Here is a 12,604-nt window from a genome sequence, read left to right as displayed (position 1 = left end):
AATATATATATATATGAACGTAAAAGTGTAATTTTTATTTTACCAAAAATAATACTTTGTGTAAATTAAAAAATAAAATATATTACCATGATAAAATACCAAAGCAAATTTTGTTAAAAAAATATATGTTGGATTAAAAATCATATTGTGGGCACATATATATAATGTATATGCTATTATAAAGTGTGATGCAAAATTAAGTGACCAATTATGTTATGTGTATAAAAAGGGTATTAAATTGTCATGGAAATAATGTGTAGATACCATAAGTTAATTTATAATTTGTTGAGGGGTCAAATTATAAATACACAAAACTCATTATATAATGAGTCTATAAATAGGTAGTGGTCCCCAAAAAACACTAGGTTTTCTGTATTCTCTCCTTCCCTATCAGAGAAAATACTTTAAAAATAGTGTATTCTTAGAAGATCAAAACCTTCTCTGTAATTTCTAGTAATGGCTTCAGGTTAGTGCTTCCACTCATCTTTTATCATCATATTCTTCTTTAATTTAGTAAAAGTTCTATAGATTTATGATTTAGGGTTTTCTATATTAAATCACTTTTAGGAATATGTTTAGATCTGTGATATATATATTTCTTGAGTGTTTTATAAATCTAACAAGTGGTACCAGAGCCACCTTTGTTGAATTAATTGAAGATCTGATAATTTTATTTATGAAATTTGGGAATTTTAAAATTAGGGTTTTGTTTTTTCTTCAATAATATTGTGCCACAATATTGTGGGCTTTAGTTTTAATGAATATATTATATATGTGTTTCGACCATTATAGTATATATATTATAAGAATTAATTTGTGTATATGGTATACATATGATACATTGAATGATATATATGTATATTCAGAGAATCGAGTAAATAATTTTCTCAGCTCATTTTCATGATAAGCCAGAGCTTTTCTTTTATAGAGAAATGAAGTTGTTACAAAATAATGATAAGAGCAATGGTTCTATTACAGGTGGCATGACCAATTTCCAAGGATGATTACAATAAGGGAATATTCTAATAGAATTGGAAAAAGGCTAATTATTACTCCCTAAAGTTTGGACCACAAATACAGGTTGACACCTGTCCTAAACAGAAGCAGGAATCAACTGATGATAGGAGCTGAGTTCACCACCATGGACCTGCACCAGATAAAAGAAAACTCTATTTCTCGACAACTCCCCTCAAACGAAAGGGGGAAGGCTTCACACCGAGTTTGTCCACAAGGAATGAAAATCTTAAATTCGATAGTCCTTTGGTGAATAGACCAGCCACCTGATCATGCGAGGGAATGTACCTGACTTCAAGTTGTTTCTACAGGACCCTGTCACGAACATAGTGAGCACCTATTTCAATGTGTTTTGTCCTAGCATGAAATACTGGATTGGATGCTAGTGCACTGGCACTTATGTTGTCACACCATGTGATAGAAGGCAGCAAGAGAGGGAACTTAAGTTCTTTGAGCAGAGATTCTATCCAAGATATTTCAGCTGCAACATGAGCTAATGCCCTGTATTCAGATTCTATGCTTGATATAGAGACAACAACTTGCTTTTTAGATGACTAGGACACTAAAGTCTCACCCAGATATACACAGTAGCCAGCAACATATCGCTTGTCATCAGGACATGATGCCTAATCAGCATCAAAAAAGCCAGTCACACTGAGTTTTTTGCTGCAGCTGATATGCAATTCCAATGTTTCAGTTCCCTTTAAGTATCTCAAAACTCTCTTAACGGGACTCCAATGAATAGATGTTAGAATTTGCAAGAACTGACTTAGCTTGTTTGCAGGGTAAGCTATGTTAGGCCTTGTGTGACAAAGGTATTGAAGTGATCTAATTATACTCTTGAATATCGAAGGATCCTACATAGGTTCACCATCACTTATGGATAAAGGTTTGCCAACAGCGATAGGTGTAGGACATGGCTTGAGGTTATTCAAGTTTACTTTCTTCAAATATCCTCAATATACTTTGTATGTGTCAAGTACATGCCTGTGATATCTCTAAACACTTCAATTCCCAGAAAGAAGTGTAGAGATCCCAGATCTTTTAAGGCAAACAGTTTGTTTAATTTGCAAATGAATTCTGCCACCAACTTAGAATCACTTCCTGTTACAACTATGTCATCAACATAGATGAGGAGAAGGATAAAAACCTTCTCATTTTTGTGGAAAAATAAAGAAGTATCAACCTTTGAGTTTTGAAATTTCCAATCAATGAGAGTATTTTTGAGTTTGTCAAACCAAGCTTTAGGAGCTTGTTTCAAGCCATAGAGAGACTTGTTTAGTTTGCAAACCCAATTCTCTTTCCCTTTTTCTTCAAAGCCTTGTGATTGAACCATAAAAACTTCCTCTTCCAAGGTGCCATTTTGAAATGCATTGTTAATATCCAATTGCCTTATGTCCCAGCCTCTTAAAACAGCTATGGTGAGAACAATTCTCACAGTTGAGGCTTTAATTACTGGGCTGAAAGTTTCACCATAATCAATTCATGGTCTCTGATGAAACCCTTTTGTAACTAACCTCGCTTTTAATCTTTCAATGGTGCCATCTGCTTTCAATTTGATTCATAATGATCCACTTGTTGTCAATTAAGTTTTGATAGGCAGCAGGAGGAACTAGAATCCAGGTACGATTTTTCTTTAGAGGAATTACCTTTATATCCATTGAACCTTTCCAACCTGGGTGTTGGAGAGCTTGTTCAACAAATTCTGGTTCAGTAAGAACTAATGATGCTTTGGATGAGGTGAGGTAAGTTTTTGGTTTAAATATGCCAACTCTCCCACGAGTGACCATAGGTATGTGGGTTGTAAGGTAGTGGCTAGAGTTGGTTGTGGCTCCAAATCTGGTTCAGAATCTAATGCAGCAGGATCTGTTTCAGGTACATGCTCAGTAGTAGTAGGTTCGATGACAAAATCATCAAAAGGGCCAAACTCAAAATGATCATCAAAATGACCATCATATTCCTCCCCTGGATGACCTGAAATAAGGCTGTTGTTAGCTGAGTAAGAGCCAATATAGGGTGAGTGTACCTGAGGAGAGCTTGGTGATGCTTCTGAGAAGGCTGTAGCAGTTGGATTAATAGGACCAGGTTTAGATGAGTCAGTGGTATCGAATGTTGTAACAGGAAGATTAGACCATGATGAGTTGTGAATTATGACAGGTGGAGGTGTTTGATAGTTGTTGAGAGATCCCTTTTAGAAAGGAAACTCGAGTTCATTAAGCACAACATTCCTTGAGTTGTAAATACGACCTGTGGGAGTAAGGCATTTATAGCCTTTGTTGGAGTTGTTGTATTCTAAATTAATACATTTCAGCGAATGAAACTGAAATTTGTGTGCTTGGTATGGGAGTATGCATGGAAAACATGCAGCACCAAAAGTCTTTAGGAAAAGATAGTCTGGTTTTTGATTGTAGAGGACTTCATAAGGTGATTTGTGGCCTAGAATTGGAGTTGGAAGTTTGTTGATCAAATAGACAGCAATGTCAAATGCATCACTCCAATATTTGAGTGGCATTTGGGCTTGAGCAAGCAAAGTGAGGCCCATTTCAACAATGTGCCTGTGTTTGCGCCCAACACGACCATTTTAAGCTGAATCATGAGGACACGAGTGTTGGAATTCATTCACATGTTGATGAACCAAGGCAGTGAAAGGTTGGTATTCACCACCCCAATCTGTTCTAAGACTTTTAATTTTCTTTTCACATTTGTTTTCCACCAAATTTTTAAATTGTATGAAGGCATCTAGAGCTTCAAATTTGACTTTGAGTGGATACCACCAAGCAAATCTGCTATGATCGTCAAGGAAGTGTATGTAATATCCGTCGTTTATGTTGGATGCAATGGGGGTTGGCCCCCATAGATTAGTGTGAACAAGTTTGTAACGCCCGCATTTTATATTTACTAAACTCGAAAGTTAACCTTAACATATTATATCTTTATAACTATATGAATCGGGATCCCGAGTATCAAAATACAACTTAAAAGTATTTTTCTAATATGTACATATAATATTTTTTTCTTAAAAAAAACTTGCGAGCATGCAACTTCAAAATACAGACTCAAAATAATAAAAGACCGAAACCCTCCAGGTTGCACTGCCGCGATATGTACAATCACTGCCGAGCTTCATCTCACTGTTCCTCCAGCTTTGCTTTTCCTTTACCTACACACGGTAGCAAACTGGTGAGTCGACAGACTCAGTAAGACCTCCTAGAAACACTGGAGGTGCCTGCTTCCTGAATCTCTCATATAAAGGCTCCATACGGTTACCAGCAACATATTGCTCAGCTAGCACCGCAGGGGCTGCAGGAACCGCAGCAGGCGGTTGCGAAGGAAGCTCAAAAGGAGCATCCCGTTGCCTGAGTCGTCGGATCTCTTCTTCTTGTTGTTCAATTCTAGTTTGCATCTCAGCAAACCTTTGTTCCCAATCAACCGGGGCCTGAGGTGGATTCTCCGGTCCACCTCTCGGGGCACGACCGCGGCCTCTACCGCGTCCACGGGGGTTTTGGGGATTTCTACCACCCCGACCACCTCAAGTCTCAACCAACTCACCCTGCCTTCTAACGTTTCGCTGGTCGTCCATTAATTAGGACTTAGCCTGCGAACCCACAAGGCATGTAGGTCAGACAGTGGTCAAAATATTTTTAGGACCGCAATTAGGGTTTTATAACATCTATTTAATCAAATATGCAACATATCTTAGAACAGTTTACAAAAGAAATAAAGCTTACGGGACCGTGAGTTGAGCTCGACACTGGCCTTGATTGTACATATCTTGACGGTCTTCAGTGGACAACTTGGTGGCTTTGATACCAAACTGTAACGCCCGCATTTTATATTTACTAAACTCAAAAGTTAACCTTAACATATTATATCTTTATAACTATATGAATCGGGATCCCGAGTATCAAAATACAGCTTAAAAGTATTTTTCTAATATGTACATATAATATTTTTTTCTTAAAAAAAACTTGCGAGCATGCAACTTCAAAATACAGACTCAAAATAATAAAAGACCGAAACCCTCCAGGTTGCACTGCCGCGATATGTACAATCACTGTCGAGCTTCATTTCACTGTTCCTCCAGCTTTTCTTTTCCTTTACCTACACACGGTAGAAAACTGATGAGTCGACAGACTCAGTAAGATATGCAAAACATATATATAAATAATTAGATGCCAGCTTTGTGATTAAGCCACCCTGAGCTCATTAATTAAGCTCAGCAAATGAATAAGAACGTTCTTAAGGGAAGTACGACTACTGTACCAAATGCACTAAAGTACCAACCCTGTACTCGTGTTGGTAGAGCCATAATTGTACTCCCGGGATTTACTAAGTGTTGTACCATATGCACGCCGTACCTCTAGTACTTGTGTTGGTAACACCGTAACCCTAGCTACTAGTACATAACATTACACTAACACTCTAATAAATCGCAATCATATTAGTGCTAGTAGTGCAAACATCTAAAATAAGTATATTTTCATATATATATTCTTATGCTATCTTACCTCGTTCCGTGCTCAAGTGTGCCGGTCAGCCTGAGTGGAAACGCAACTCGACGCTTTACAGGGCCCTAAACCAAAATATTCAAAATTCAATGAGAGACATGCTAAAACACCTATCGGGGATTTAAAATAGAAACTAAGCTTAACCCTATCGATAAATAGGATGCCAATACCCTAAATTACGCAAAAACGGGAAAAACTAGGGCTCGGGAAAAAGCCCCAACCGGCAGACCGGTTCCCAACCGGAACCCCAGTTCCTGGGTACCAACCGGTCCGACCAGGTTGCGAGGCTTCTCAGAACCGGTCGATCGGTTCTGAGCTGGGAACAAAAATTCGATCGCTTAAATTCAAATCAAGCCCAAACTTTTCTATAACTTCCAGAACACCTGCTCATACCCCAAATAACACATTCCAATCATCAAATTATAGTAAACAAGTCAAAACTTGGAATCACCATTAGAGCCCAAGTTGGAGTTCATGAACTCCAATTGACTCAAACAACAAGGTAACCCCTTAAATTAATCCAAACCAGCAACAAAGAACATAATCAACACCAGATTACCAATTAGAATGACTCTAGAACAAACAGCCACCATAACCTTCAACTCAACCCTCACAATTCAACCTAAACTTAAGGAAAAACATAAGGAAGATAACTAGAAAGAGATACCTTGAATTGAGACTTTAGAATTCAGCTAGACTTCTTGTAGATAAGCTGAAAATTCACAGCTTCAAGCTGCTCCTAGGGAAATCGAGAGCAAGAGAGAGAGAGAGAGAGAGGTTGAAGAAGAGTGAATTTTCTAGGGCTTTCTAGCTTTTCCAAGAGAAAAAGGAGATTTATCTAAATATATTACCTAATATATTTAAGTTATTAGGCTGAAAAGAAATAACAATAAGAATAAAAGAATTAAAAAAAAAAATAAAAGAGCAATTACCCCATAAATAAATACCAAAGATTGATAAAAGCTTCTAAGGACTTTTAATTATAAAAATATTTCGGTCAATACCCGATACTAACATCCCTAAAAATAATATCCCGAAAATAATAAAATGCTATAACATACAATATACGACTCTCTAAAGGCCTGACGTCGCTTTCCACAGCTTCCGAACACAAACACAGAAGTTGATTAATTTACATAAAATAGCATAATAACATATATGATATTAAATATATTTCCAAAATATGTATTTCATAAATATTAATTTAATCTCATACATAAACCCTAATTATTTAATAATCCAAAATATTAATTTTAGGCGGTCTTTACAATTATCCCCCCGTTAAAAGGATTTGGTCTTCGAAATCTACCTGAACAGCTCAGGATGCTGAGTTCTCATATCCGACTCCTGTTCCCAAGTGGCTTCTTCCACTTTACTATTCCTCCAGAGTACCTTAACCAACGCTATGGTTTTGGTTCGTAGGACCTTTTCCTTCCGATCTAGAATTTGTACTGGTTGTTCATCATAAGATAGGTCAGGTTGCAATTCCAACATCTCATAACTCAGAATGTGCATTGGGTCGGACACATACTTTCTCAGCATGAAAACATGAAATACATTATGCACAGCTGACAATGATGGAGGTAAAGCCAACCGATAAGCAACTTGTCCAACTTTCTCCAGAATTTCAAAAGGTCCAATAAACCTAGGGCTCAACTTGCCTTTCTTTCCAAAGCGTCTGATCCCTTTCATTGGGGATACTCGAAGAAAGACATGATCACCAGGTTGGAATGTAACATCCTGTGGCTTGGGATCTGCATAACTTTTCTGCCTGCTTTGAGAAGCGAGCATTTGAGCTTTAATCTTATCTATTGCTTCATTTGTCTTCTGAACCAACTTAAGGCCTAAGTATTTCTGTTCTCCAGTTTCGTCCCAATGAATTGGGGAACGACATTTTCTGCCATAAAGCAGCTCATAAGGAGCCATTCCTATGGTACTTTGATAGCTATTGTTATAGGAGAATTCAATCAGAGGCAAATACTTACTCCATGACCCTCTAAAATCCATGACACAAGCTCGTAATAAGTCTTCATGTATTTGAATAGTTCGCTCAGATTGCCCATCTGTTTGAGGATGAAAGGCTGTGCTAAATTTCAAATTAGTTCGCATAGCCTTCTGCAAACTCGCCCAGAACTTCGATGTAAATTTGGGGTCTCTATTTGAGACGATAGACTTTGGTACCCCATGAAGACGAACAATTTCTTTTACATATAAATCAGCATACTGATCCACTGTATAGGTTATCTTAACAGGTAAGAAATGTGCTGACTTTGTAAAGCGATCCACCACAACCCAAATTGAGTCGTACATTCCTGTGGTCCTAGGCAAGCCAACCACAAAGTCCATCGCAATGTCTTTCCACTTCCATTCTGGAAGTGTTAATGGCTGAAGTAATCCTGTCGGTCGTTGATGCTCAGCTTTAATTTGCTAACAAGTTAAGCACTTAGTGACGTACTCCACCACATCCCTCTTCATGCCATACCACCAAATATAGGGCTTCAAGTCTTGATACATTTTGGTGGATCCTGGATGCAATGAGTAAGGGGTAGTATGAGCTTCTTCCAGAATTTCTTTCTTAAGCTCATTGATATCAGGGACACACACTCGTGCTTTAAACAACAGCATTCCACTCTCAGAAGCTGAAAAGTCCTTAGCTTTGCCCGTTAAGACATCTTCTCGAATCTTAACCAATTCAGGATATTCTAATTGGGCCACTCTGATTCTTTCCAATAAATCCGACTGAAGTGTCAGATTAAATAATTTCTCAGTCACCAACTCAATGTTTGCCCTAGTCATCTCTGAGTCTAACTGAGGAGAAATCATGACCATGTTGAATATCTGATCAGGTCCTTTTCGGCTTAAGGCATCACCACAACATTTGCCTTTCCAGAGTGATACAGGATTTCACAGTCATAGTCTTTCACCAACTCTAACCACCTTCTCTGTCTCATGTTCAGATCCTTCTGAGTGAAAAAGTACTTGAGACTCTTGTGGTCAGTATAGATCTCACACCTTTCACCATATAAGTAATGTCGCCAAATTTTCAAGGCGAACACCACTGCTGCAAGTTCCAGGTCGTGAGTTGGGTAACGCTGCTCGTAATCTTTCAATTGTCGGGAAGCATAGGCTATGACTTTATCTGCCTGCATTAACACACAGCCCAAACCCTGCCTTGATGCATCACAAAACACCACAAACTTCTCTTGATCAGATGGCAAGGCTAGAACAGGAGCTGTAATCAACCGTTGCTTCAGCTCTTGGAAACTTTTCTCACACTTATCTGACCAAGTAAATCGCTGGTTCTTCCTAGTTAACTCGGATAACGGCATTGCAATTTTGGAAAAACCTTCCACAAAACGCCGATAATAACCCGCTAAACCGAGAAAACTTTGAATTTCAGTGACTGTTTTAGGTGTAGGCCAATTCTTCACCGCCTCAATCTTCCCTAGATCAACCATAATCCCGTCTTTCCCAACAATATGCCCCAGAAAGGACACTTGTGACAGCCAGAACTCACACTTTTTGAACTTTGCATAAAGTTTATGATCTCTAAGTCGCTGCAGAACCATTCGAAGATGTTGCTCATGTTCTGCTTCTGACCGAGAGTACACAAGAATATCGTCGATAAATACAATTATAAAATTATCGAGGAAATCCTTGAATACCCTATTCATGAGATCCATAAAGGTTGTCGGTGCATTTGTTAACCCGAAAGACATAACCAGGAACTCGTAATGACCATACCTGGTTCGGAAAGCTGTCTTCGGAATATCCTCTTCTCGAATTCTCAACTGATGATATCCAGACCTCAAGTCAATCTTAGAGAATACCGTTTTGCCCTAAAGTTGATCAAACAAATCGTCAATTCTAGGCAGAGGATATTTATTCTTAATGGTTAACTTATTCAGCTCCCGATAATCGATACACATCCGAAGAGTTCCATCTTTCTTCTTCACAAATAGAACTGGGGCTCCCCAAGGTGACACACTAGGCCGAGTGAACCCTAGATCCAACATCCCTTGGAGTTGTATCTTCAGTTCTTTTAATTCAACAGGTGTCATTCGGTAGGGTGCCTTTGACACAGGTTCTGCTCTAGGAATTAAATCGATGACAAAATCTATCTCTCGCTGAGGTGGTAACCCAGGTAATTCCTCAGGAAATACATCCAGGAATTCCTTAACCACTTTAACCTCTTCAGGTCCGAGTGACACAGGTTTACTAGAATCCACTACAACTGCCAGGAATCCAACACATCCACTGCGTAGTAAATCCCTAGCTTTCAATGCTGAGATTCTTGGAACACGAGAACCTTGTACCGAACCAACAAAGACAAATGGTTCCTCCTTCTCCGGTTCAAAAGTTACCATTTTCCGTTTACAATCAATACTAGCAGAGTATTTAGACAAAAAGTCCATGCCAAGTATAATGTCGAACTCGGCCAATGGTAACTCCACAAGATCAGCGCTCAATTCTCTATTTTCAATTCTAATTAACACTGATCTAACCCACTTTCTTGAAATAATTAATTCTCCATTAGGCAATAGGGTTCCAAACCCCGTCTCAAGAATATCATTAGGTCTGTCAAACTGGTCAAGAAGTCTTGATGACACAAAAGATCGAGTAGCACCCGAATCAAATAAAACAGTATAAACAAAACCGTTGATTAGAAGCTGACCTGTAACTAGTGAAGGGCTGGCAGCAGCATCAGCCTGAGTTATAGCAAATACACGAGCAGGTGCAGGAGCAGGTTTGACCTCAGGCTTTGGTTCCTCTTTCTTCAACTGAGGACAGTCTTTCTTAAGATGTCCCACCGAACCACACTGAAAGCAGGCTCTCCGGTTACAAGTCCCGGGGTGATGCTTCTTGCAACGCGGGCACTCAGGATAGGAGTAAGTCTGACGTCCTCCTTTGTTCTGGTTTCCTCGAAACCTTTTACTTTGTCTTGAACTTCCCGAAGATGGAAATGTTCTTTTCTTTTGCTCAAAAGTGGAATCTCCACTTTCTTTTCCAGGACCAGAAATAGGGATAGTAATGACCCCACCAGCAATAGGAGGCTCTCGGGTTTCATGCAAAAAATTTACTGCTCCTTCGGCTCGAAGAGCCTTATCAACCATTTCCGCGTAAGTTGTGGTATCATTCGTTGTAATAACCAGGTCATGCCTAATCTTGGCATTCAGTCCAGCCAAATACTTTTCCTTCTTGCTAAAATCTGTTGGTACAATTCCATAGGCTAACTTAACCAAACGATCAAACTTGGTTGTGTATTCAGTCACAGACATTCCCTCTCCCTGTACCAACTCAACAAATTCTTTCCGCTTTGCACTGCGGACTGCCTCATTATAGTATTTAGCATTGAACAATTCCCGAAATTCCTCCCAGGTCATTCTGGCAACATCCTTTGTAAGGGATACCATTTCCCACCAAATCAATGCATCTTCCTGAAATTGAAACGTGGCACATGCCACTCTGTCATTTCCGACCACTCGCATGAAATTTAATATTCTTTCGATAACGGTCAACCACTGCTCAGCTTTTAGAACATCAAGACCTCCCAGAAACACTGGAGGTGCCTGCTTCCTGAATCTCTCATATAAAGGCTCCATACGGTTACCAGCAACATATTGCTCAGCTGGCACCGCAGGGGCTGCAGGAACTGCAGCAGGCGGTTGCGGGGGAAGCTCAACAGGAGCATCCCGTTGCCTGAGTCGTCGGATCTCTTCTTCTTGTTGTTCAATTCTAGTTTGCATCTCAGCAAACCTTTGTTCCCAATCAACCGGGGCCTGAGGTGGATTCTCCGGTCCACCTCTCGGGGCACGACCGCGGCCTCTACCGCGTCCACGGGGGTTTTGGGGATTTCTACCACCCCGACCACCTCAAGTCTCAACCAACTCACCCTGCCTTCTAACGTTTCGCTGGTCGTCCATTAATTAGGACTTAGCGTGCGAACCCACAAGGCATGTAGGTCAGACAGTGGTCAAAATATTTTTAGGACCGCAATTAGGGTTTTATAACATCTATTTAGTCAAATATGCAACATATCTTAGAACAGTTTACAAAAGAAATAAAGCTTACGGGACCGTGATTTGAGCTCGACACTGGCCTTGATTGTACATATCTTAACGGTCTTCAGTGGACAACCTGGTGGCTTTGATACCAAACTGTAACGCCCGCATTTTATATTTACTAAACTCGAAAGTTAACCTTAACATATTATATCTTTATAACTATATGAATCGGGATCCCGAGTATCAAAATACAACTTAAAAGTATTTTTCTAATATGTACATATAATATTTTTTTCTTAAAAAAAACTTGCGAGCATGCAACTTCAAAATACAGACTCAAAATAATAAAAGACCGAAACCCTCCAGGTTGCACTGCCGCGATATGTACAATCACTGTCGAGCTTCATTTCACTGTTCCTCCAGCTTTTCTTTTCCTTTACCTACACACGGTAGAAAACTGATGAGTCGACAGACTCAGTAAGATATGCAAAACATATATATAAATAATTAGATGCCAGCTTTGTGATTAAGCCACCCTGAGCTCATTAATTAAGCTCAGCAAATGAATAAGAACGTTCTTAAGGGAAGTACGACTACTGTACCAAATGCACTAAAGTACCAACCCTGTACTCGTGTTGGTAGAGCCATAATTGTACTCCCGGGATTTACTAAGTGTTGTACCATATGCACGCCGTACCTCTAGTACTCGTGTTGATAACACCGTAACCCTAGCTACTAGTACATAACACTACACTAACACTCTAATAAATCGCAATCATATTAGTGCTAGTAGTGCAAACATCTAAAATAAGTATATTTTCATATATATATTCTTATGCTATCTTACCTCGTTCCGTGCTCAAGTGTGCCGGTCAGCCTGAGTGGAAACGCAACTCGACGCTTTACAGGGCCCTAAACCAAAATATTCAAAATTCAATGAGAGACATGCTAAAACACCTATCGGGGATTTAAAATAGAAACTAAGCTTAACCCTATCGATAAATAGGATGCCAATACCCTAAATTACGCAAAAACGGGAAAAACTAGGGCTCGGGAAAAAGCCCCAACCGGCAGACC

The sequence above is a fragment of the Cannabis sativa genome, chromosome X (genome assembly GCF_029168945.1).
Source record: "Cannabis sativa cultivar Pink pepper isolate KNU-18-1 chromosome X, ASM2916894v1, whole genome shotgun sequence".
NCBI lineage: Eukaryota > Viridiplantae > Streptophyta > Magnoliopsida > Rosales > Cannabaceae > Cannabis > Cannabis sativa.
Note: the sequence above shows the minus strand (reverse complement) of the source record.